Genomic DNA, 23,589 nt, shown 5'->3' on the forward strand with positions numbered 1-23,589 from the left:
CCAGCACTTGGGAGGCCACCACCGGAGAATCACTGTGACAAGACCAGTCTGGGCTACATAGTGAAGCCCTGCCTCAAGAAATCAGAAACCAACAAGAAGAAGAGGAACAGCTTCTTCAACAACGACAAATGGCCAATCAGTATATGAAAATTGCTCAAGGGGCTGGGGAGATGGCTCAGTGGAATAAGCGCTTCCCTGGCAAGCACAAGGACCTGAGTTCAATCCCCGGTTCCACCAAAAAAAAAAAAAAGAAAAGAAAATTGCTCAATATCTTTAGCCATTAGGGGAATCAAATTAAGACTCCCTGAGGGCTGGTGAGATGGCTCAGTGGTCTAAAGCACCTACTTAGAACAAACTAAGCCAAGCAAAGCACAGGGACCACGGTTCAATCCCCCAGTACCACATGCCAGCCAGCCCCGCCCCCTGGTAGGCTGAGCTGGCCACACACACAGTAAATAAATAAATAAAATTAAAAAAAAAAAGACTCCCCGAGATCCCACCTCACCCAACCAATTTCCTGAGAGGATCCAGGAAAAGGGAACACTGCTACGTGACTAGTAGGGATGCACAGTAGCTCTTCCATTGTGGACATCAATATGGAGGCTCTTCAGAAGGCTAAAAATAAAGCTACCATTTGATGCAGCTATCCCCCTCCTTGATATATACCTGAAGGAATTAAAGATAAGAAAACAGCGTGACAGCGCATCAGTGGTCAATGGACAAAAAGAATGCGGCACATATACACCACGGAGCATTCATGCAACGACAAAGGACAGCAAAATTGTGTCATGTGCAGGAAAATGGATAGGACTACAAGTCTTGAGGTTAGCCAAAACAAGCCAGGTGCAGGAAAATAGTTATCATTTATTTTCCCTAATATGTGGAATCCAAAAGAGATGACAAGATAATAGAAAGGAAACACTTGTTAGGCAGGAGGAAAGGGATGGGGGGCTGGGAGGACCGAGGAGGAGGTGTGAGGGAGGCTGGCAGTGGGGGAGGGAGAGGACCAAAGTGCATTATTAACAAAAACCGATCGAGGAGGATGACTGCCAGTGACATTTAAATAGCCCTACAAAGGAATCTGAGTAATTCCATTCCTAGACGTTTGGCTTATGTCAACAGCTCTCCCCAAAGGGGAAAGGCTATTTTTATGAAGATGTCTATGATAGTCTTACCTACAGCAATACACACAAACTTCCATCAGACCATGGTTGGGTTACGATATGTCACCAAGAAGAAGGCTGAGCCCTGGCTGGGACCGTGATAAAGACTAATGAACACTTTTTCAAACTTATGAATAAAAAATGAGAACACGAGCATAAAATTACAACCACGATACGTTTCCAAGGGCAAGGGCTCTTACTCGGCAGGACATTGTGGCTCTGGATTTTTTTTTAACAGATCTAGCCTGTTATTGTCTTCTGAGCATTATATGAAAGGTTCAGAAGATGCCGTTAGGTAGTAAATGTCTGCTAAAATAGAGTAACTCCATTCTAGAAGTGAGGAATGTCCGCCATAGGTGACGAGGGCGCCCCCTGCTGCCTGCAGCTCCAGGGCTTCTCAGGCCACCACCTATGGAGGACAGAAGTCACCATGCCAGGTCATCTCTCGGGGCTGTCTGGGCTCCTCTCTGGATGCTGCTGTTCAGCATCTGCGGCTCAATCCCTGCCCAGGCCTGATCTTGACCCCAAGGAAGAGAGGTCGGCGCTTCGCCCAAAGCACAGAACTGTGTCCTCCTCCTGTGTGCTTGGGTTTCTGCCTAGGTGAGACTGACAGAGAATGACAAAGACAGACGGAACCAGGGCCAGGAGCCTGCTGGCAGGGTGCAGAGAGCCAGCTTGGTACCCCAGCTCTGCCCAATGTTAAGGGGGACTTGGGGCTCAGCTGCGGTGGCCTCACCACTGACAGCAGAGGCGATGGTGACGTTTCCTCCCAGGCTCCAGCCTGGTTCTGCAGCAAGACTGACTTCTTCCCAGGACTTCCCTGAGTTCTAGAAATGCCTGAGCCTCCTGGTCTCCCAGTTCTGGTTCCAGCTCTGTCCCCTCACTCCCCCTGTGTGACAATTTTCATGGGTCCCCAGCCACGAAACATGCTCACTATGGAGTCCTCCTCCCCACCTCCCTCAGCTCCAACCACAGCTGGCCGCCTGTGCCCACAGGGTCCCGGGGTGCTGAGCATCTCCTGAGCGGACCCTCACCCCACAAGGCCTAGGGTAGCCTGCTGGCCCTCCCTTTACCTTCTCTTTGCCCACTGTGTGCCCTCCACAGTCCCGCATGTCTCGTGACCCCAGTTTCCATGGCCTTACTGCTGGCCAGGACCCAGGTCCCGGCAACAAATGGCCCAACTCCTCCACTCCACCTGAGAAGTCAGTTGGCACGCTGGGGACACAAGCCTTTAGTGGTGACCTGTCTCCAGCTTCTTCTCGTTTGAGAGATACATCTTTATAAGAAACGCAATGAGGTGGGGGACTCACGTCAATAATTTCTGACATTGCCAATTAAACAGAAGACCCAATGCTATTATGGGCTTCTGTACTCTTTTAGAATATTTTGCTGAGTTTACACACCTATAATATTCAACAACGGAACTTAAAAAAAAAATTGGGGTATAACTATGAATGTCCATTTTGTATCTGTGTATTCAAAGTGGTTGGGATAGATATATAGTTGCATTCTCTTAATGAATAGAATGATTTTTTCTAATGGTGTTTGTAAGTAGGATCACAAGTCTGCATCTTGTACAGCAATTAACCACTAAGAAGAATATATGCAGTGTATTATTTGTTGAAACTGTACTTTCAATTTGATTTGAAACTGTCTCATTGCTATATGTTTATCAATAAAACTTTGAAAAGAAAAAATAAATAAATAAATAAATAAATGTAACTTTTGTATCTGATAAGGTCAGTCAAGTTCCCTCAGGATTTATCCTGTAACCCGCAGGTTGCAGATCCCTTGTCAGTGTCAGCCATGTGGATGAGTCACGGCCATTGCTTGACCAATTTGCTCTCAGTGAAAGCCTGAGAGCATGTTTTCTCTTGTTCTTAACCATCCAGCAGAAAAGTATAAAAACGAGGTATATAAAGTAAAGCCATATTAAATATGCTGAGCTGTGAAAGGCACAAGTCAACAACTTCTGTGCATAACCTACTATTATTGTGGACTGCTGGACTGTGTTGGATTGTTTTGCTGAGTTCATGCACCTATAGTATTTAGATGCCAATGGAATACCCATTTCTGACAGGAGTAAACAAAAAAGGGGATACAAAGGAAGCACCATTTTGTATCTGTATATGCAGAATGGTTAGGATAGATATACAGCTACTTTTGCTTAATTCAATGAGAAGAAAGATTTGTACTAATAGTGTTTGGACAGGATATTCTGTCTGCATCCTGTACTATGGATAACCACTACGACGATAACAATGTACAATGTATTAATTATTGAAACTGTTCTATTAATCAGTTTTGAAATGTCTTACTGCTATTTATTTCTCAATAAAATAAAATAGTTGCTCTACTGCAAAAAAAAAAAAAAAAGAAAGAAACGCAATGAGGTTCCAGCAGCTCTGGCAGCGGAGGAACGGCAGCGGTCGAGCTGCATAGCTCTATGAGTCCCCACGCACCTCAACCCGCAGCCTCAGCATGCCCCCACCCCGTGCTGCCCCGTGCGCCACCAAGATGCCCAAGAGGAAGGTCAGCTCAGCCGAAGGGGCGGCGAAGGAGAAGCCCAAGAGGAGATCGGCGAGGTTTTGGCTAAACCTGTTGCAGCTAAAGTGGAAACCAAGCCAAAAAAGGCAGCAGGAAAGGATAAGTCTTCAGACAAAAAAGTGCAAGCAAAAGGGAAAGGGGGAGCCAAGGGAAAACAGGCTGAAGGGGCTAATCAAGAAACCAAGGCAGATTTACCTGCGAAAATGGAGAAACTAAAAATGAGGAGAGCGCAGCTTCTGATGAAGCAGAAGAGGAAGAAGCCACGTCTGATCAATCACACACCATGTCTTATCAGTGTTCCCTGTCTCCTTTCTTGTTCAATCCAGAGGAATATTTTTATCAACTATTTTGTAAATGCAAGTTTTTTAGTAGCTCTAGAAACATTTTTTAAAAGGAGGAAATCCCACCTCATCGCATTTTTTAAGTGTAAATGATTTTCTTAGGGTGAAATCATTCTCTGGTTTTTTACTTTTTGGTACAACCAGAAATCATGCAATATTGAATTTGGCAGGCTTTGACTGTCTTGGGTGTCAGCTTAACATTCCATAGGCGGGGGTTAGTTTTATAACCTGCAATAAAAGCATACTAAATGGTAATTTGGAATTACAGTCCTGCATTTAATATGTCTTGGATACCTTAAATGACTTCTATTCCATGTTTTTAGTAGAATTATTTCCTAAAGACAACTACATCCTAATTGTTGCCCTGTCAGAATCGTGTGCTCTTTGTAACATCTTTGGTAGTGGTAGTCTGGTTTGCCTCATTTTGTTAATGTGCTGTGAAAGATCAAAAATTTGAATATGTACTGTATGTGATACAAAATTGTGAATCGGTGGGACTTAAGTAACACGGTCAGCATTTGGAGATGCTGGTACTTAATCCTCTACGGAAAATTTGCCTCTAAATTTGAAGCTGGAAAGTCACTGGAATAACTGGAAAACAATCCATGGTTTTTTTTGGTATGTGTGTTAAGAATTGGATACAAAGTAAATCAAATGTAATGATCCTCAACACAACCAATAAAATTTCAAATATCGAGAAAAAAAAAAAAAGAAAGAAAAAAAGAAAGAAAGGCAATGAGAACAGGTGTAGCGGCAAATATCTGTAAGCCCGGCACTTAGGAGGCTGAAGCAGGACATCACTTCCAGTTCCAGGCCAGCCTGGGCTACACACAGAGTGCAGGCCAACTTCAGCTGCACAGCGATACAGAGACCTTGTCTCAAATGAAACAAAATAAAATAAAACTGAAATAAAGAAATGCCTTTAAAAGCTTCTAGGGATAGCCTCTTCTGTGATCTAGGCCAGGAGGCAGAACCCTAACCCTAAACTAACCCTGACCTAACCCTAACTGAACCTTAACCCAATCTAACCCTAACCCAACACTAAACTACCCTACCCTAAACCCTAATCTAATCCTAACCTCACTACATTAACTCTGCCTCCACCAAGGGTAAGGGAGCTGGGGAGCCACAGGTGCTCAGGAATGGGGCTGAGACGTAGGAGACAAACCAGCCAGCTCTAGAGAGGCTCCGCCGGCCTAGCCCTGTGTCTCTGAGTAGACACCTGAGTTCAGAAGACCGGGGCTCCTGGACCGGCGAGCTGGGCCGCAGTGGAGCGCGCACCCAGCAGGGGGCAGCAGAGGCCGGGACACGCGGGACGTCTGGGCCGCTGTGCCTGGGTCTCAGGATGGGCCGCACGGGGTGCTCAGCACGTGGTCTTGGGGAATGAGGCGCCCGAGGGCGCGGTCTGAGGGTGCTTGGGGGGACCCCGCCCTGCACCGTTCCTGCCACGGGCCCTGCTCCCGGCCTGTTTCCCACAGTCTCCGCACTGCGCGGGCAGAAGAAGCCAGGGCTCCAGCCGGGGACACGGAGGTCAGGGTCACCCCGCGGCCTCGCCACCCTCTCGGCTCCGCTCCATTAGCAGCGGTGCAGTGGCCACCAGCGCGACAACGTTCTCCATGACCCACAGTCTCCCTTCTGCTGAGAGCAGTGGCAGGCACAGTGACCCAGGGCAGGCCGCCAGGAGGAGGCGCTGGGATTCGATTCTGTGGCCAGGAGGAGGGCGCTGCTTGCTGGGACAAAGGACTAATGGAAATGCCAGGAGCCTTCCACAGGGAGGTCGCCTCCCGGCTCGGGGCAAGAGCGGGTAACATGAAGACGAGAGGCAGCGAGGCCCTGGGGTCCAAAGGCAAGGCCGGGGCTTTCCCTCCACCCAGAAATGCTGGTCCTGCTTCCAGAAGCCCGCTGTCCTCCCCACGGCCACATCATGGGCTTCTGGTGCAGACCTGGCCCCAGCGGGCGAGGCTCAGGGGAGGTCGGGGCAGGGTGTTCTTCTCCATCAGCACACCCAGAGCAGCTCACCCAGCACAGCCCGGGCCTCTCCTCCCCACCCAGGCCCCTCCAGCCCTGGCATTTCTTGCCTCTGAGATGTCTCAGCCAGAAGCCCCCTGGGCATCCCTGCCAGCCTCTCCACATCACACCCAGCCTCTCCAGGGCTCCCCGGTGCGCCAGCCCCTTTCCTGGAGCTGGAACACGGATGTCGCCTCGGGTCAGCACTCAGAACCATTTGGCTCTTCTCTCTGGCTTCTCCCCGTTCCAGGCACCTTCTGCTGTGAAGTGAGACCTCTGCTTCCCAGACAGGTCATCAAAACCCTCTGCTTGGATTTTTAAGCTTCACAGGGGCCAGCCTGTCAAGACAAGCCCACTTCCAGCAACACAAATCACCCATGTCTCAGAGCCACTGCCCTGCGGGCCTTTCCTGTGGCTCAGAGCACGACCCTGCCACCCACGGCCACCTTCAGTGCTCCTCTGCCCTAGCAAGAGCATCCCCCAGGACTGCGCAAGGTTGTGGCTGGGCTGTGTCCGTCACTTGTAGCGGGGTCCTATCAGATCCCTCTCCTGCGGCCTGTGGGAGACAACGCTAATGGCCTACAGGTACGAAACAAAATCCCCAAGAGAGGCAGTGAGGTGGGGGTAGTGGGCTGTGACTGCCTCGTTATTCATGCCTTAAATAAACCAAACTCCAGTGGCAGGCCCTTTCCAAATCCTGATGACAATAAGCCAGACTTCAGAGTATGCGCCGCAGCTCCAGTGGGATAGGGAACTGGGTGCTAAGGGCCAAGGTCGCAGGTGCTACACTGAGCACCCAAGGGTGGGGCGTTCACATCACAGCCCACCTGTCAGGCTGGCACCAGCTGCGAACACTGAAGCCTTAGGGTGGGAAGTGCCGGTGTGCGCGTGCGTGCGTGTGACCGTAATGCACGTGAAGGTGCGGGGGAGCCTCCTTCGCACGGCCTGGGCACACCTCCCTGTGCAATCATCTGTATGCCCAGCTCACAGGCACGTGCGCGGGCGCACACACACACACTGCCCAGGGTCCTCCTCTAATCTCCCAACATCACCTGTCGCCCTGGCAGGGAGGCCAAGCCTCTCCCAATTCTGTAACTAAAGAGAGCGCCGTGTGCCCCCTAGGCGCAAGCGAGGGAACAGCAGCTCCGCTTCTCAGGTCCCTGGTCTCCACCTTCAGCTGCAGGTCTAGGGGGCGCCTCCTCTGTCACCAGCTTCTCCCAGTGCTCCTTCCGGACTCTGTGGGCACCAGGTGGCCTCTGTCCTCAGAGACCTCCAGGCAGACGCGGAGAAGCTTTGCAGAGACTGGCCTCCTGTCCCCTCTGGTGTCCATCTCCTGCCTCAGGTCAAGCCCAGCACAGTGCTCACTTCCAGCCACGGCAGGCCCACCCAAGGATGCCAGTGTTCTAGATGTTACTCTAAAGGCGTGTGTAGGGAGCGCAGTAGCTAAACCAGATTCTTGCCTTTGCAGGAAAATGTACAGGCCTGAGACCACCACAGTAAGCAAAATGAGCTAGTGAGGAATCTTTTTTAAAAAATGGGAGGTAACAGGAAAATAGAAGGTAGATGATTAGACACGAGGAAAGGGCTGGGGGAGAGGGGACAGGGGTAAGAGGGGTTGAAAATAATCACAGCGCATGTGCCAGCCAAAATGAACTCCATCCCTGCGTGTTCCTAGTATTCAGTCATCAAGTTAAAGAAGCAAATAGATCAGCAGACCTTCAACAAAGCTGGCCGTGCTCCACAGCACTCAGTTCCTGTTGATGCGTCCAGAAACCGGGGGCTCCTGGGTGGGAGGGGCTCAAAACGGGTGGGGTCACCGTGAGGGGCCGGAGCAGAACAGGCCAGATTTAGCTAAGGGCGCAGATGCTGCCCCATACAGCTGCTTAGAGAGCCAGTCAGTGGTCAGGACAGGGACCCCAGGAAGACAAACGTGAAGGAACCTGACGGTGGCCTGCTCTGGGGACCAGTGCCTAATGCAAGGGCCTTCAGTGCCCATGGGCCAGTTCACCCACAGGCCCCGGCAAACGGAACTGTCCCAGTGGAACCAACCCGGGGCGATCCAGAGGCCTGGGAACTTATGAGTCACGGAAATAATGTAAGTAGTTTGGTTTGGGGAGCACAAAGGAAGAATTCAGCAGGACCTGATGAATGCTCATAATGAATAAAACACGACAGACTTCCTGTGAGGACTGTTACCCACCTACCGTAGCCCCTAGCAAGACTGAGGTACACATTTGGACTAAAATAAAATACAGCGCTAAAATAAATCTTCACTCTGCAGCATTTCCAGTTTTTCCTACTGTATCACCACTTAGCTTGTTAAAAATGTTCTATGACCTTGAACTTGGGGATTCTATTTTTCTCTTTATAATGATCACGGAGTTAAAAGGGGACCTGATCATACTTTTCCTCTCCTTTCAGATTCCATATAATAAATTAATGATTAATAATGAATAGCATTTTCAATATTTAATATGTACAAAGAACCCCGAGGTGCTTGGTGTGTTTTATCTTAAGTTAATAAGGTCATGTCCTGTATTATTATGGCAAAAACTTGTCATTTCTTGAGAGTTTACCTCTAACCACTATTTCCTGCGGACACTATGACTCCCCAGGCTCAGAAAATTGCAGCCATAGGCCAAAAAAAAAAAAAAAAAAGGTAAGAAATAGATAAGCAGAGAGGGGAATGCAAACCTCTGATTTCAAATTGGACTCTTTCACAAGCCATTAAGCTATCAATTAGCATTGTTCTTCTACTAAACCTCTTAATTTTCCATTTCTTTTGAACAACCTATGTTATTTGTTATTCAAATAGTTTTTCCGAATCTCTTATCTTTTCTTTTTCTTCCTCATTTCTTTTGCAACACAAATGTTTTCAATGCTTTCTGAAGCCAAATTAAATGCGCAGTATGGACTATAAATTTGGTATCATGTCTAAAAAATATCTCACCTAACCCAAGATCTGAAAGATTCTAAGTTTTCGTCTCTAACTTCTGTATTATTAGTTTTGCGTATAAATCTATGATACGATTGTGTTAATTTTGCCACATGGTAATGGAAGTATATAATATCATTCTTGTACTTCTTTGGCTAAAGTTATCCCTGAGTATTTTGTTCTTTTAACGTTATTGATGTATTTTATTCTTAATTTCCTTTTCCGAGCCTTCTCTCTCCATGGAAATGCACCTGGTTTTTGTAGTTCAGTCCCTCTATCTTATATCCTATAACCTTATACTTGTGCATTTGTTCTAATGTGTGCTCTCTTTAGGATTTTCTACATGAGGGTCACAGATTCCGTAACTGAAGTCAGCTTTCCCTCTTGCTTTCCGATCTGGATGCCCTTATTGATCATCTCCCCCGACTGTACTCCTGAGCCGCCAGCAAATCTTAAAGAGAAGTGGCAAGAGGCCGCGGCTGCCTGGTTCTGGGTCGTAGGGGCAAGATCTTCCACTGTTTACCATTTTCTACAGTGTCAGGTATTTTATAGATGCCTTCTACCATGTAGAGGAGGTTCCCTTTTTGTTCAAGTTTGTGGCCAGATTGCATCATGAGTAGGTACAGATGACCTAAGTGATTTTTCTGCATCTATTGAGACGATCGTGCAGCTTCCCCCTTTTTCTAATAATGTTAGTTGGTTTTCAGACATTAAAGCAATTTTGTATTTCAGGGGCAAATCTTACTTGATCATAACCATTCTCAGATGTTGCCAGATTTGGTTTGCTAGTGTCAAATTTCTGTTTTTTCACCCATAAGCAAGGTGGACTTTGTCATGTGGTATTGAGTCCTTTGCTAAGATTTTCCTTTGAATTCTTGGCTTTATTTTTAAGCTTGGCTTCCTAGGAGTCAGGCTTGACCAGTACCATCCAGTGGTCAGTCAGTTATCAGACAGAAGATGTTCTTCAGCATCTTGAGCCCCTCCACTGAGGTAATGGCTTGAAAAGTCATGTCTAGGAACTTGAACACGGTTACCAGTCAGCTCCAGCATCTGGCTCCTCCTCGGGAGCCTCCAAAAGGTCTCCTCAAGTCCCACGCCCTTACCAGCCACATCCACAACCCTGCACTTACCCAGCAATGCAACAGTACTGTGCCAAGTACCCTGTGGATCACCTGCTCTCCAGAGCCCCAGGGAGTCTTGGCAGGCTTCTTTCACGTCAGCTGAAATTGCTACCTCATATAGTCACAGCTGTGGTTGACAGATTTTTTTGTTTTGGTTTGGTTCTTTGTACTGGGGATTGAACTCAGGACCTTGCACTTGCCAGGAAGGTACTTATGCCGCTGAGCTATTTCCATGGTCAGCAGTGGGATAGGATGGTACCCCACCCACCCAAAGCTACACCCTGAGTCAAACAAAGCAAAAAATACACCATGAGAATAGACACCTTTTCAGGTTGCTTCTGGTCCAAATAATTGACTCCAGTCTAAGGATGGAACTTTATCCGCACGTGTGTGTGTGTGTGTGTGTGTGTGTGTGTGTGTGTGTGTTTCAGGCCTCTGAGCTGGTGAACAGAACAGTCTCACCCTGAACCATCGCACACCCTGGTATTTTTACAGAGCTTTTTATGGCTTTGGGGTTTTTCTGTTGTTTTGTTTTGCCCATGAATGAGTGCTTTTGGGTCATTTCCAGAGGTCTGCAATAGTGGGTTTCTAATGTTCTGCCATTATTCTGCTCCTTTCGTAGAAGAGCAGGTTCTCAGGATCCACTACACCAAACATCAGGCTTGTTCAACAGCCTTTTGTAAAGCTACCTTGAGACCTTTGGAAAGTCAAGTCAGCCACAAGCATAAGGGGATTATAATCCTCAGATGTGAAAATAGAAAGCCGCTGATGGAAGACATGGGCGCCTCCGAAGCTTTCGGGATGAGCGCTGCAGGCCCGTCTCTGGTGCAGTCTTCTCCATGGTCCACACCTTCCTCCCAGCATTCAAACTGAAAGACCCTTCCAGACAAGTGGGAGACTTTTATCTGTGGTCTTGACTCAAAGAAACCCCTGGAAATGCCACCAAGAGCTTCTGTCTTATGGCTTCCTCACGGAGCTAGGAGCAAATGCTTACAAGGAAGAAATGTGCCAAGCAATGTACCCACAAATGCAAACTGCTGGGCTACCTGTCAGGTCTGGTTAAGGCCACAGGATGGCAGTCCTAGCTGGCCTGCACGTGGGATGTTTGGGGAACCCCATGGTGCACAAATTCTGTGTATTTCCTTTGAGCAGCTATTAAGAATAGAAATAGGTGCCAGAGCCGTTTGATAACCGAGGCTGCTGCTGCCTCAGTGGTCAGGCTGGTGACACTGAACTTCCCACAGTGACACTCTGGCCCTCTGTTTCATCTACAGCAATGATGTGAGGGGTTACTGGGGCTTGATACCATTCACAGAGAGAAAACTGCATGTCCCAAAAAAGCAAAGAACACTGGAACCTAAAATGTATGTAGCCACCCGGAAGCAAGAGTGAGAGCCAGCTACGTGCACGGAACACGCTGTCATCCCTACGGCTTCATTAATACAGGCTGAGGGGGTGGTTGGCAAGACAGCTCAGCAGACTGAAGTGCCTGCTTAGGCAAACTCAGGGACCACGGATCCCCGGCACCACATGCTGCGCCAACCCCGCCCCCAGGGCACACTGAGCTGGCCGCAGAGCCCAGGCATAGTGGTGCACGCCTGTGATCCCAGGGCTGAGGAGGCTGAAAACAGGAGGATTACTATGAGTCTGAGCAATGTGGTGAGACTCTGTAACAACCAAATACATTTTTAAAAAAATACAGGCTGAAGGCGAATGGAGCCACTGCTGGTCAAGACATGGTCACGCCCAGACCCCTGCCCTCTTGCTGCCAAGCTGCTAAGACTGTGTGTATTTCAGCAACATGCTTTTCTAGATGCCAACCGGATATAGCCCAATCCTCACCAGAATCCAAGCTTCCCTGCACTCTTCTGGCTCAAGTTATGTCGAACGTCACCTCCGTCCTCCATTCCTAAGCTCTGTCCAGTTACCTGGGTGGCCACACATGGAGGACACAATGGTAAGACTGTGGCAAGCGCAGGGCAGGAGTGCAAATACACAGCTTGACTCAGAAAGCTTGTCTTCTTGCTCCCTTGACTGGATTTTTGAGGAATGAAAACTCCATCGAGGAAGCACTGCCTGGCACCTATCATGTGCCCCTGACACAGTCACCAGAGAGGGAGTTCCATGCTGTGCGCAGCCAGCAGGAAGAGGAAGAAAGTCGCCCCAGGCCGGGACACAGGGGAGCTGGGTTACAAGGAGCACGAGCTGGTTGAGACCAAACGACAAGCGGTGGGAAGCCTGGAGCTCATGGAGGGCCTCAGTCCCAGACCTCCACATCCAGCTCCCTACACACACACGCACACGAACACACGCACATGCACTCATGCACACACACACATGCACACACATGCATGCACACACACACACAGGCAGCATACACACATGCACAATGAACACACCAGAAAAAGAGACAACATAGGAATGGACACAGAAACACAGGTGTACCTGCACAGCAGCACGGCAAGCCTAGATACCCAGACACACGTGAACATACAAACCTGTGTACACAAGCCACATGGTGTTACCTAGCTTCCCATTGCTGGGCCCAAATACTTGAGGCAAACAACTTAAAGCAGGAAAGACTGGTTTTGCCAGTCTTTGGGGACCCTCACACCCAGACCCTAAAACATGCCCACCCATGGGCAGATGAATAAAGAAAGAGATACTTCCCTGCAATAAGGTGATGTTGAACCTTTAAGCAAGAAGCAAATCATTCCACCTGTGACAACTTAGCCACACCCGAAGGACATTATGCTAGGTGAAACAAGTCAGGCTCAGAAAGATGAATACCACAAGAACTCATACAAGTGCAAGCTCAAACTGGTGACACCAAGCGGGGGGATAGCTCCACAGCATAACACCTGCCTGGAAAGTCAAGGACCCACGTTCCATTTCCAGTACGGCATGCTGTGCTGGCTCCGGAACCCCAGGCACGCCATGCTGGCCCCAAAACAGGGCGTGGTGATGCTCACCTGTAATCTCAGCACTGGGGAGGCTGAGACAGGAGGATCGTGAGTCTGAACTGTGTAGTGAGACCCTGTATCAAAAAATTTAATAGTGGTGACCTCATTAAAATAGAGCATGGAGCAGTTACCAGGGCTGATATGCGAGTGGTCAGGGGACCCAAAATTTCAGTTCTACAGAAGGAGATCTCTACAGTTCAAGAGATCAATCAACTACCGCAAGGAAATCCTAGTTAAGAACAAGAATTGTGTCTTGAAAACTGCGAAAGAGTAGTGTTTCTAAGTGTACCACTGATCGGCATATCAGGCAACGCCTATCAAGTAGCGTGTTAGCGACTCCACAATGTATGCATACTGCAAAGCCCCATGCAGGATACAATAAATACATACAAATATATATATATATATATATATATATTAGGGAAGGGTCTACAGGGTGTTCAGGGCCTCACTACTAGATTGGACTCATAGTGATCCACCTGTTTACAGCCTCCGAAGAGCTGGGATTACAGGCATGCGCCACCACACCCAGTCTCAGTCGCCTCTCAGCACACCAGGGGTGGGCCAGGACAGCAGGCCCAGGAATCAGACCACCACCTCTGCCCCTGCTTGCAGACACTTTAATCCACTGAGCTATCTGGCTGGCCCTCCAGTCCACTTTTAAAACCACATGAATTTATAGAATTCTAATTCTGCACCAGATATGTTTCTCGCACAGGTAAATTTCATCGCCTTTCGATGCCTTAAGCATCGTCTTAAATTGCTCCAAGATTCATTTTTTGCACTGTTTGGCTCAAGAGTCCTCAGAACAATAAACATACCACCGTGGGGCGAGACTGCAAGCAAGAGAGGCTTGCTCTGTGTAAGCAAGGGCTCTCTTTTGCCCCTTGCTTGTAAAATTTCTCTAAACGCAACGTCTGCTTTAAAATATTAATTTGCCATACTTATGTGAGGCTGCCTGTTTCACTGACCTGTGTCTGTCCCTCCACATGCCACCTCTACCTTTGCAGCTACACAAAGTCTTGAGGTCATATAGGTGACTTGTCTTACTTTACGCATCTTTTTTAAAAAGACATTTTTAGTTCTCCACCTCCTTCCTGTATAAACTTTCCAATAATGTTATCTATGTCTATCAAAACCTGGCAGTGACTTTAATAGGGATTATGTCAGTTCTGTAAATCAGCTTAGGGGAAACAGCTTCCTTGACCATGGGCATTCTTCCAACCCATGAACATGGCGTATCTTCCATTTATTTTGGTGTACTCTAATTTCTTTGGTCAGTGACTTGTAGTTTTCAAAGTAAAAGTCCTATACATGTTCTGTTAGATTTACACCTATGAATTTTGCTCTCCTTTTTTAAAAATCATATTGCATTTTTAATTTGATCTTTCTATATTCACTGGTAGTATGTAAAAATGTGGTTTACTTTTGTACTTTGATCACTTGTCCTATGACCTTGTGGAACTCATTTATTTATTCCAAGAGATATTTCTGTAGACTGGGGCGCTTCCCAATAGAGATAATCACAGCATCAGCCAATAAGAAAAGCATCATGTCTACACTTCTCATCTATGGACCTTTAGTTTTCTTCTCTCCTTTATTGAAGTGGCTAAAACGGTTAAGTTGCTCCCAATCACAGCGGAAAACCCTGCTTCAGTGTGACATTAACTGCATGTGTGTTTGTGTTTTGTTTCTAGTAGATGCTATTTACCAAGTTGAGGGAGATCTCTGTTCCTGGTTGCCTGTGGGATTTTATCATTAGAAGGTATTAAATCTGGTCAAACACATTTCATGCATCAATTGATACTATCATCTGAATTGTTCTTCTTTAGCTTGCTAATATGGTGGATTATATGGATTAATTTTCAAACACTGAATCAGCTTGAATCCCAGAATAATCCTCACTCAGTCAGGGTGTATGATCCTCTTATACATTTGCAGAATTCTATTTGCTAAAATTTCATTAAAAATGTATGGATTTAAAATAACAGAAGAAACTGACCTCTGATTTCCTCTTCTCACACAGTGCATGTCAGGCTTGCAATACAGGGTTCCACGCTCCTCATTTCTGGAAGAGATTACGCGAAACCGGTGTTAATTCCTTAAATATTTGATAGAATTCTCTAGTGTAACCACGTGGGCCTGGAGATTTCCACTTGGGGAGTTTTATTTTTAATTACAAGCTCAGGGCCTGAGATTTAGCTCAGTGGTACAGTAGCCGCCTGGCGGGCGTGAGGTCCTCCGTTCAATTCAAAGAAAATAAAAAGTGCAGTTTTCCTAACAGGGATAGTGGTAGGTTACTCCAGAGATCTGCTTCCTACCCTGGGACCTGGAGGAGCTTGTGCTTTGGGGGAAAGCCATCAATTCTATGGTAAATTTGTATGTAGTTACGGGGAGTTTTCCTTCGTTGCCCTTAAAATGTCTACAGACCCTGCCCTTGTCCTCCTCCCTGACATTGTGAATTTGTCTCTCTTTCTTTAGGCCTTGTCATTGTCAGTGTCATCTATCCCAAAAAATAACCTCCCCAAAAGGTGCCCTCAAAAATATTTCATGCTCCTCCTAGGAAGCGCTGGAGAAGACCTTTCACACTGTTAGGCATTGGGAAAACGCAACTCAGAACCACGAAGAGACACCACGCTGCACTCAAAAAGATGACTACTACCTAACAGAAAACACGTGTTGGCAAGGACATGGAGCAACTGTAACACTTGGGGACTGTTGGCGGGAACATAAAATGGCATCGCCATGGTGAAAAGCACTATGGCAGTTTTGTTTTTTAAAAAATTAAAAATAGAATAACATGATCCAGCAACCCACTCCTGATATGTTCACAGATCCAGGGACTCAAAGAGATATCTGTTACTGTTTAGGTATCAAATGTCCCCCAGCAGTGTCATGGGTTTGGAGGTGGAATCGTGGGGGTGCAGTTCAGAAGGACGGGTTCTCGCTCGTGGCTCCGCCTTGCGTCTCTGCTCGCTGGCTGCCAGGGTGGCAGCAGCTCGCCCTCAGCCCTCCCGCCCTGATGCGTCTGCCTTGGAGCCAGTCGTGGACTGAGCCCCCTGAAACCGTGAGTCAAACTACACTTTTCCTGTGAGTTGTGGCTGTCAAGATTTTGTCCTGGGGATGGGAAAGTGACTGATTCAGTCACATAACACGGCTCTGTTCACCTCTCTATACGAACACCTTTGCCCCCACACCTTTGCTCTTGCTGCCCTAGGCCATTTATTGTCACCAGTCTGTCCATTCTCCTTGGCATAAGCATCCTCCATGACACTCCACCTCTCCTGCCCCCTCCTGACAGAGAAGTGTGGTCTCTGCCTGCCCCACAGTCCTCGCTGGGACGCTTTCTCTTCCTGGCCCCAAGTGCCAGGCTTCCCACACCTCTCAGCAAAGCACCTTCTGAGACACTCCCATCTCTGTGCACCCCACCTGTTCCCCAATGTGGCCTGGTCCTTCATCGTCCCCAGGGACGCTTCCTTCTCTCCTCCCTGGAGGATTGTGTGGTCCGGGCTACATGTCATCGCTCAGCTCAGTGTTCTCCCCCTTACATAGTCCATCCCCCGCCACACATGCCCTCAGATGTGACCCAACCTCTCAGCTCCAGCTGCCTCTGAGTCCCCACTCGCCCACGCATCCAGCAGGGCTGCCTCCCCAGCAGTCTACAAGGCATCTTTTCTCTGCTCATCGCTCACTACGAGAATCCACTGCTAGGGTCCCCTTCTCTCAAAACTCCCATGATCCCATGCACCTAGCCTGTCCCTCTCCTCCTGTCAACATTTGGGAAACTTTTCCTCCACCCCTCAATCCTCCTACCCATTCTTCCGAGTCATCCCTGCCCCTACTTGTGTCCTAGTCTCTCATGGGCCTGCCCACACCTCCTGAGACCCTCCTCCCCCAACCCACCCCACCCTACCCCACCCCCGGGCTCTCTCCCTTGGGTTGATCTCTAGTCACTTATCCTTGTGTGAGTCCATGCCTTTAACATCCTCCTTCCTGGCTGGTCCCTCTCCAACACCACCAGCAAGGCCACTTCTCGATCAAGCATCCCGGCTGACAAGTCTCTCTTCCCAGCAAGCTCTAAACCTGTGTACATGAGGTCTCCCCACTGTTCTCCCAGCACGGAAGACCCCGCTCTTCCCTGGACATCCCACATGAGTGTGACAGACTCTCCAAGGAGCAAGGTGAGTCTGTAGAGGACCGGCCCTTGCTCCTCCCAACTCCACTGCCTGGGCTGCCTGCAGGCCATTTTGATCATGAACCCAGGTCGCTAGGATGGAATTCATTCTATACTCTAAATGTTTAACACTGCTGTTGTACCATGGGTTGTTTTATCTGCTTTGTTTAAAGATAGTTCTTAGAAGAAAAGAAAATATAAGCTAGAAGTAGAATCCAGTAAGCTTAGAGTCAAGGATTTGAACTGTTCATGGAAACAAGACATTAGCAGATTTAGCCAATGCCTGTCCCTGTCCCAGTAGGAAGGTCCCATGCAGCTCCTTAATTGCTTAGAAGACCACCTCACTCAATAACCTGCACTCAGGTGGTTTGCATATTTCTAGAAAACCACTGCTAAAGTAAGGAGACAACTGGAATAAATTTCAGCAAGGCAAGACTGGGAAATTTCACATTTTTTGAGCGAAGGAGAAAGAGGAACTTCCTTGCCAAACTCACAAAAACGTAAATGGCTTTATGTCACTTGGGAAAAAATGTAAGGCTATTAGGTAACTGAGGAAGATTTACTTTTGATAAAATAGGTTTGATAACAGAACAAACAGCATTAATCTACCAAGCAGCTGCGGAGGGTGAACATCACTCAGGAGAGGGGACAAGGAGTGACAGCTTCGACCTGTGCTGCATCCACTGCCCAGTGGGGGCCCCTCCCTCTCCGTGCTTCGATGGGAGCCTTGTGCCTCGTGCAGTGGAGCTCGAAGAAACAATTTTGCATTAATTTTTGAAATAATATTGACTAAACCATCCAACGCGGCCAACTTCCCTGTCAAGGATCATATCCAGTGAGGCAGCCCACAGCTGACGGGAGAGGGCAGCACTCCAGCGTCTTGGCGTCTTGAGGCTCGCTTCTCAAAATAGAACTACGAGAAGTCTCTTGACTTCTATAAATATGAATAAGAGAACTACCGACTTTACACTCTTTTTGTAGGCAGAAAATATTCTTGTGAAGATAAAATGGAAAAGAGATTTTCCAACACTGCTTAAGCCTATACATATATACATGCATAGATAGATAGATCGTGTGTGTGTGTGTGTGTGTGTGTGTGTGTGTGTGTGTGTGCTGAGCTACATCCCCAGCCTGTTTTGTTTTTTTTTTTTTTTGTTTTCTGTTTTTTGTTTTTTGTGCAGGGTCTACAGGGTCTCACTACGTAGATCGAATTCATGGTCATTCTCTTGTTTTCAGCCTCCCAAGCACTGGGATTATAGGCGTGCGCCACCACGTCCAGTCTCAATCACCGGCTCAGAGCGCCCCCAGAGACAGGCCAGCACAGCATGCCACGGATCAAATCCGTGACCCCTGTGTCTGCCTAAGCAGGTGCTTTAGTCCTCTGAGCTATCTAACTGGCCCTTTTAATTTTTTTTTAATTTTTTTTTATTATGAGACAGAGTCTCACTAAGTCTCACTGTTCCAGGCTGGCTCAGTCTAGCAAGACTCCTGCCTCAGCCTCCCAGAGTGCTGGACTGTGCACCACCATGCCAGGCGAATTTCTAGAGCCACAAATAAGGGAATCATTGATTTAACCTGTCTGTATGTGAAAGAAAAATTTCATGGGAAGATAACAGAAAGATGTTTGTCTAACATCACTTCACTCTATTTTTTCTTTTTTCTTCCTCTTTTTTTTTTGTTTGTTTGTTTGTTTTGTTTTGTTTTGTTTGTCTTTTTGAGACAGGGTCTCGCTGTGCAATTCAGGTTGACTTTGAGCTCACTTTGTGGCCCAGGCAACAGAGTATAAATTGGGGTCAGGGAGGGTCCACTGGAGAAGGAGCTATGGAGACTGAGCCCCCATCCCATTCTGTTCTCCACTAGAAACAGCAGGCAATGCCTCCGCCCGGAAGCCAGGGGTTTCTCCCCAGTTCTGGGCAGGTCTTGCCCTAGGACAAGGCCCAAGAGCAGGTTCCTGAAGCTCCACAAGCCCTTCGCCACCTTCTCCTTTGCAAACCACACCATCTGGGTCTGCCAGGACTGGAGGCAGCTGGGGATGGCAGCAGGGGTTTGGGGCACAGCTGTCATTCTGTCCACAAACCTGGAGATGAGCCCTGTGGAGCTCAAGGGCCGCTCTGCCATGGAGCTGGGGGCTGGCACGAGGCTGGTAGGCATGATGGCTGCCCTGCTAGGTATTCGTGTGACTGTCACAGATTGAAAAGTAGCACTCAAGTTTCTTCAATCAAATGTTCAAGCCAACTTATCTCCCCCTGCCCGAACCATACGGTTAAGGAGCTGACTTGGGAGCAAAATTTGGAGTTTTCCACATGGAGAATTTGGCCTCATACTTGGAGCTAATATCATATATTTAGAAGAAACACTCACAGATCTTATGGAGACACTGGACTATCTCTGTAGTGACCACTCTGCGAGGCTTTCAGCTTGCTAAATTTGCTATAAATGGGATAACAACTTCTTAGTGACAATGGAGAGGTAATTCACTGTGAGGAAGGTTCACCATGGTCCTCAAAAAGATGTGCAGATTTACAAAGCACAGAAGAGAAGCCAGAGGCAGGACTTACAGTTGGGTATAAGAATTCTGGCCCTGGAGCTGAGGAGATAGCTCGGTGGTCTAAGCACCTGCCTGGCAAGCACAAGGACCAGGGTTCAATCCCAGGTACCGTATGCAGGGCCTCAGTGCCAGCCACTGAAACCAGGCATGGTGGTGCATGCCTGTATCCCAGCGCTAGGGAGGCTGAGACAGGAGGACCACCACAAGTCCAAGCTGTATAGCAAGACCCTGTACCAAATAAATAAAATATTTTAAAAAGAATGTTTGTCCTAAGAAGATCAATTAAGGTCTTAGATGGGAATCCACCCATATTTTAAGGTAGATTAGTCTGTCTAAAGGGATAAAGCACATATATAATTTTAAAACAGACCAGGGCTTTGTTCCGTTGTGATTCTTAGGCATATTTTACTGCTCTGAAATTCAGTTAACATTAAAGCGTGAGATTGTGGGTTATGTTACAGCCTGTGCTGCTCTACCTTCATAAAGTCCTCACTGATAGAAATACAGGGGACAGGAGCACATCTCTGCCCCGAGTCACCTCTGAATGGAGGGTTGACTTCCGCCCCCTCTCGCAGCAAGCACACCTGCAGTGACCTCCTTCTGGAAGGAGCTACCATGGCAACAGGGACTAACCCCTGACTGCTAGTGACAGAAGGGTGCTGGAGGTGGAACCCAAGTCAACTCTGTCCCACCCGTAGAGGGCCCCTGTTAAAACCTGTCTGCACAACTGAGCTACAGGATGTTATAGTACAGGTTCTCCTATGTAATTCTAGATCAATGATGTAGAATGTGCCTGAGGAGAGCCACACAGAGAGAAAACATTCTTTCAGGCTTCACAGAGAGCAAGCTCCTCACTGACCTTGAAAGGTTAGGGCCAAAATGTTGGCTGTCCTTGCAGCCCTTCTTTTCTCTAATTTTTGGTCAGCAAACTTAAGTTGTTAACCCTCCAGAAGAGAAGCTTAATGATATTATTACCCTACAACATAGGCAGTAGAGCTTAACCTCACTATCTGTCTGAATATCGAACATCTTAGACATAACATGGAACAGGTATTTTCCAACAAGTATTGATATGTTAAACTTTAAATCCCTACAGAATGTGAAGAAAAAAAATTAACATTTTAAAAAATAGAAATAAACAATTATATATTTTTACACAGAAATTTAGAAACCTGACCATATAAAATATTGTAGCAGGACAGTCCTATGACAAGGAGGTTATAGGGCCACAGAAGAAAGTGATCGATGATGTAGAGTGTGCCTAAGGAGAGTCACATGGAGAGAAAACATTCTCTCAGGCTTTCATAGAGAGCACATTGGCCAAGCAATGGCCGTGACTCATCCACATGGTTGACACTGACAAAGGATCTGCAAACTGCGGTACAGGGCTTCAGGGTAAATCCTGAGGGGATTTGACTGACCTTGTCACATACAAAAATTACATTTCTTGTTATATAGGTCTGGCTTTATCTTGATCTTAACCATCCAGCAGAAAAGTATAAAAATAAGGTATAAAAAGTAAAGCCATATTAATATGCTGAGCTATAAAAGGCTCAAGTCGACAACTTCTGACATTACCAGTCCTACAGATAACCCACTACTATTATGGACTACTGGATTATATTGGGTTATTTTGCTGAATTCATGCACCTACAATATTTAAATGGCAATGGAATACCCATCTCTGACAAAACTAAACAATAAAAGTGGCTATAAAGGAAGGACCATTTTATGTCTGTGTATACAAAATAGGATAGATATACAGCTACTTTCGCTTAATTCAATGAGAAGAAAGATTTGTACTAAAGTGTTTGGATAGGATATCATGTCTGCATCTTGTACTATGAATACCACTACAAAGACAACAATATGCAATGTATTAGTTATTGAAACTGTCCCACTAATCAGTTTTGAAACTGTCTCATTGCTATTTGTTTCTCAATAAAATTAATAAAAATAAATAAATAAAATAATATAAAAACCTGTCTGTGGAAAGATCGCTTACTCTCAACCCACACATGAGTGCCCATCCAGTGCTCTGAACCATGGAGGCCTCCCAGGGCAGCCTGAGGTCCATGCTGTCCTGCTCAGCGTGAGAGAGAGAGTGGCCAGGCCAGGCCAGTGTGAGACACAGGCAGGCTTCATCTGCCCGATGGCAGCAGGTGAGAGCTGCGTGTGTGGTGGAGAACTGGTCCTCCCAGGAGAATGACTGGTTCTGATGCAAGAACTCCCAGAATCAGCTCCAGAAGGCCTGGGAGCTGGACACAGCCACAGCCAGCTCCGAGCAGCCCTGCAGGATGCAGAGGGGCGGCCAAGATGTGAAGCTTTCCTGCCACCTCAGCGGGATGCATGACAGAGGCGTGCCGGGTGTACCCAGCCTCAGGAGAGGAGGCATCCAAGAGTGACTGATGGCGCTTGAGGCCACAGTGCCCTCTAACAAGCCAGGAATGGAGACACGCATGAGGCCCTCCTGGACTCTGGGAGGCCAGGCAGCGGAACTGACTAGCACATCTCGAGTGACTTTGACATCTGGGTCACTGGGGCCGTGAGGAGGCTGCGGCAGCCAAACAGAGCCTCTCCTACAACCATCTTCCCCTAAGGACATCGAGTTCTTTCCCCAGCACCACAAATACAGAAGCCAAGGGGGTTTTATTGTGTGAGATCTTGGCTTCGTTACTGAATGTATAATAACAAGAAGACAACTGAGACCTACCTTGAAGAGGACATCTTTTTGTCACAAGAGAAGAAAGAAGCTGAGGCAGGTGGGTGTAGCCTTGGACTCTGATACTCACTAGCCATGACCCCTGGGTTTCTGTAGCCTTGGTTTTTCTGCCAACCTGGTGCTCATCAGAGAATCCTGTGAATAGAGGGAAATTGCATGTGAGTCGTTTTTAAAAGTGGGTAGAGGGGGCCGGCCAGATAGCTCAGCAGAGCACAGAGGCTAGGGTTGATCTCTGGAATGCCATGCTGGCCCGCCCCAGGGGCATGCTGAGACGGTGACTGAGACTGGGCATGGTGGTGCGCACCTGTAGGCCCTGCACCTGGGAGGCTGAAAACAGGAGACTCACTGTGAGTCCAATCTATGTAATAAGACCTTATAGACCCTATAAACCCTGTTCTAAGTACATTTTTTTTCAATGGGTAGAGATACTGGGTTATCATTGCTTCTAGAAATACTTACAATACTAGTTATAGTTTTTAGAAGCATGAATTTTATTTGTATAACATTTTATAAGAACACCTAGGAGATTTACTGCATAACACATAATAAATATGGAAATCACAAGTAGACAATTTTACCATCTAGTGTGTTACGGGGTATTTGTATTCCCTTGAAATTTCTATGTTGAATCTGTAGCCCCTAAGGTAACTACAGATGGAATGAGGGCCTTGAAAGAGACCATAAGGTTAAGTGTGGTCAGAAGGGTGGGACCCTGGTCCAATTGGATTAGTGGCATAGCTTGGATCTACAGCATCCCCCAGATGGTCATATATCAAAGGCTAGGCCCTCCATGCTGCAATGTTCAGAAATGTTTGGAAGGTGACTGGATTTTGAGGGCTCTAATTTAGCAGTAATCAATTAATGGAGTCGTAATTTTTGATACTCTCGAGAGGGGATGACAATTTAGGGGATGGGACCTCAATGAAGGGGGCAGGTCACAAAAGCATCTCCTTGGAGACTATACCTTGCCCTACCTCTCTCCTCCCCTCCTCCTCTTCCTCCTCTTCTTCTTCTTCCTCTCTCTCTCCCTCTCTGTCCCTCTCTCTGTCTCTCTCTGTCTCTGTCTCT

At 47.4% G+C, this 23,589-nt stretch overlaps 1 long non-coding RNA gene and 1 pseudogene across 1 annotated transcript; both read left to right on the top strand.

Annotated features, from left to right (window-relative positions):
• The first annotated feature begins 3,669 nt into the window (after nt 1-3,669).
• Nucleotides 3,670-19,200, top strand: LOC111816581. The gene is made up of 3 exons (XR_002820938.1): nt 3,670-3,748; nt 12,093-12,099; nt 19,187-19,200. It is a non-coding gene; the product is annotated as an uncharacterized LOC111816581 (long non-coding RNA).
• A 2-nt stretch (nt 19,201-19,202) lies between these two features.
• LOC101579420 lies at nt 19,203-19,850 on the top strand (annotated as a pseudogene).
• The last annotated feature ends 3,739 nt before the right edge of the window (nt 19,851-23,589 follow it).

This window comes from Octodon degus, unplaced genomic scaffold, assembly GCF_000260255.1.
Source record: "Octodon degus isolate 3935 unplaced genomic scaffold, OctDeg1.0 scaffold00035, whole genome shotgun sequence".
Lineage (NCBI taxonomy): Eukaryota > Metazoa > Chordata > Mammalia > Rodentia > Octodontidae > Octodon > Octodon degus.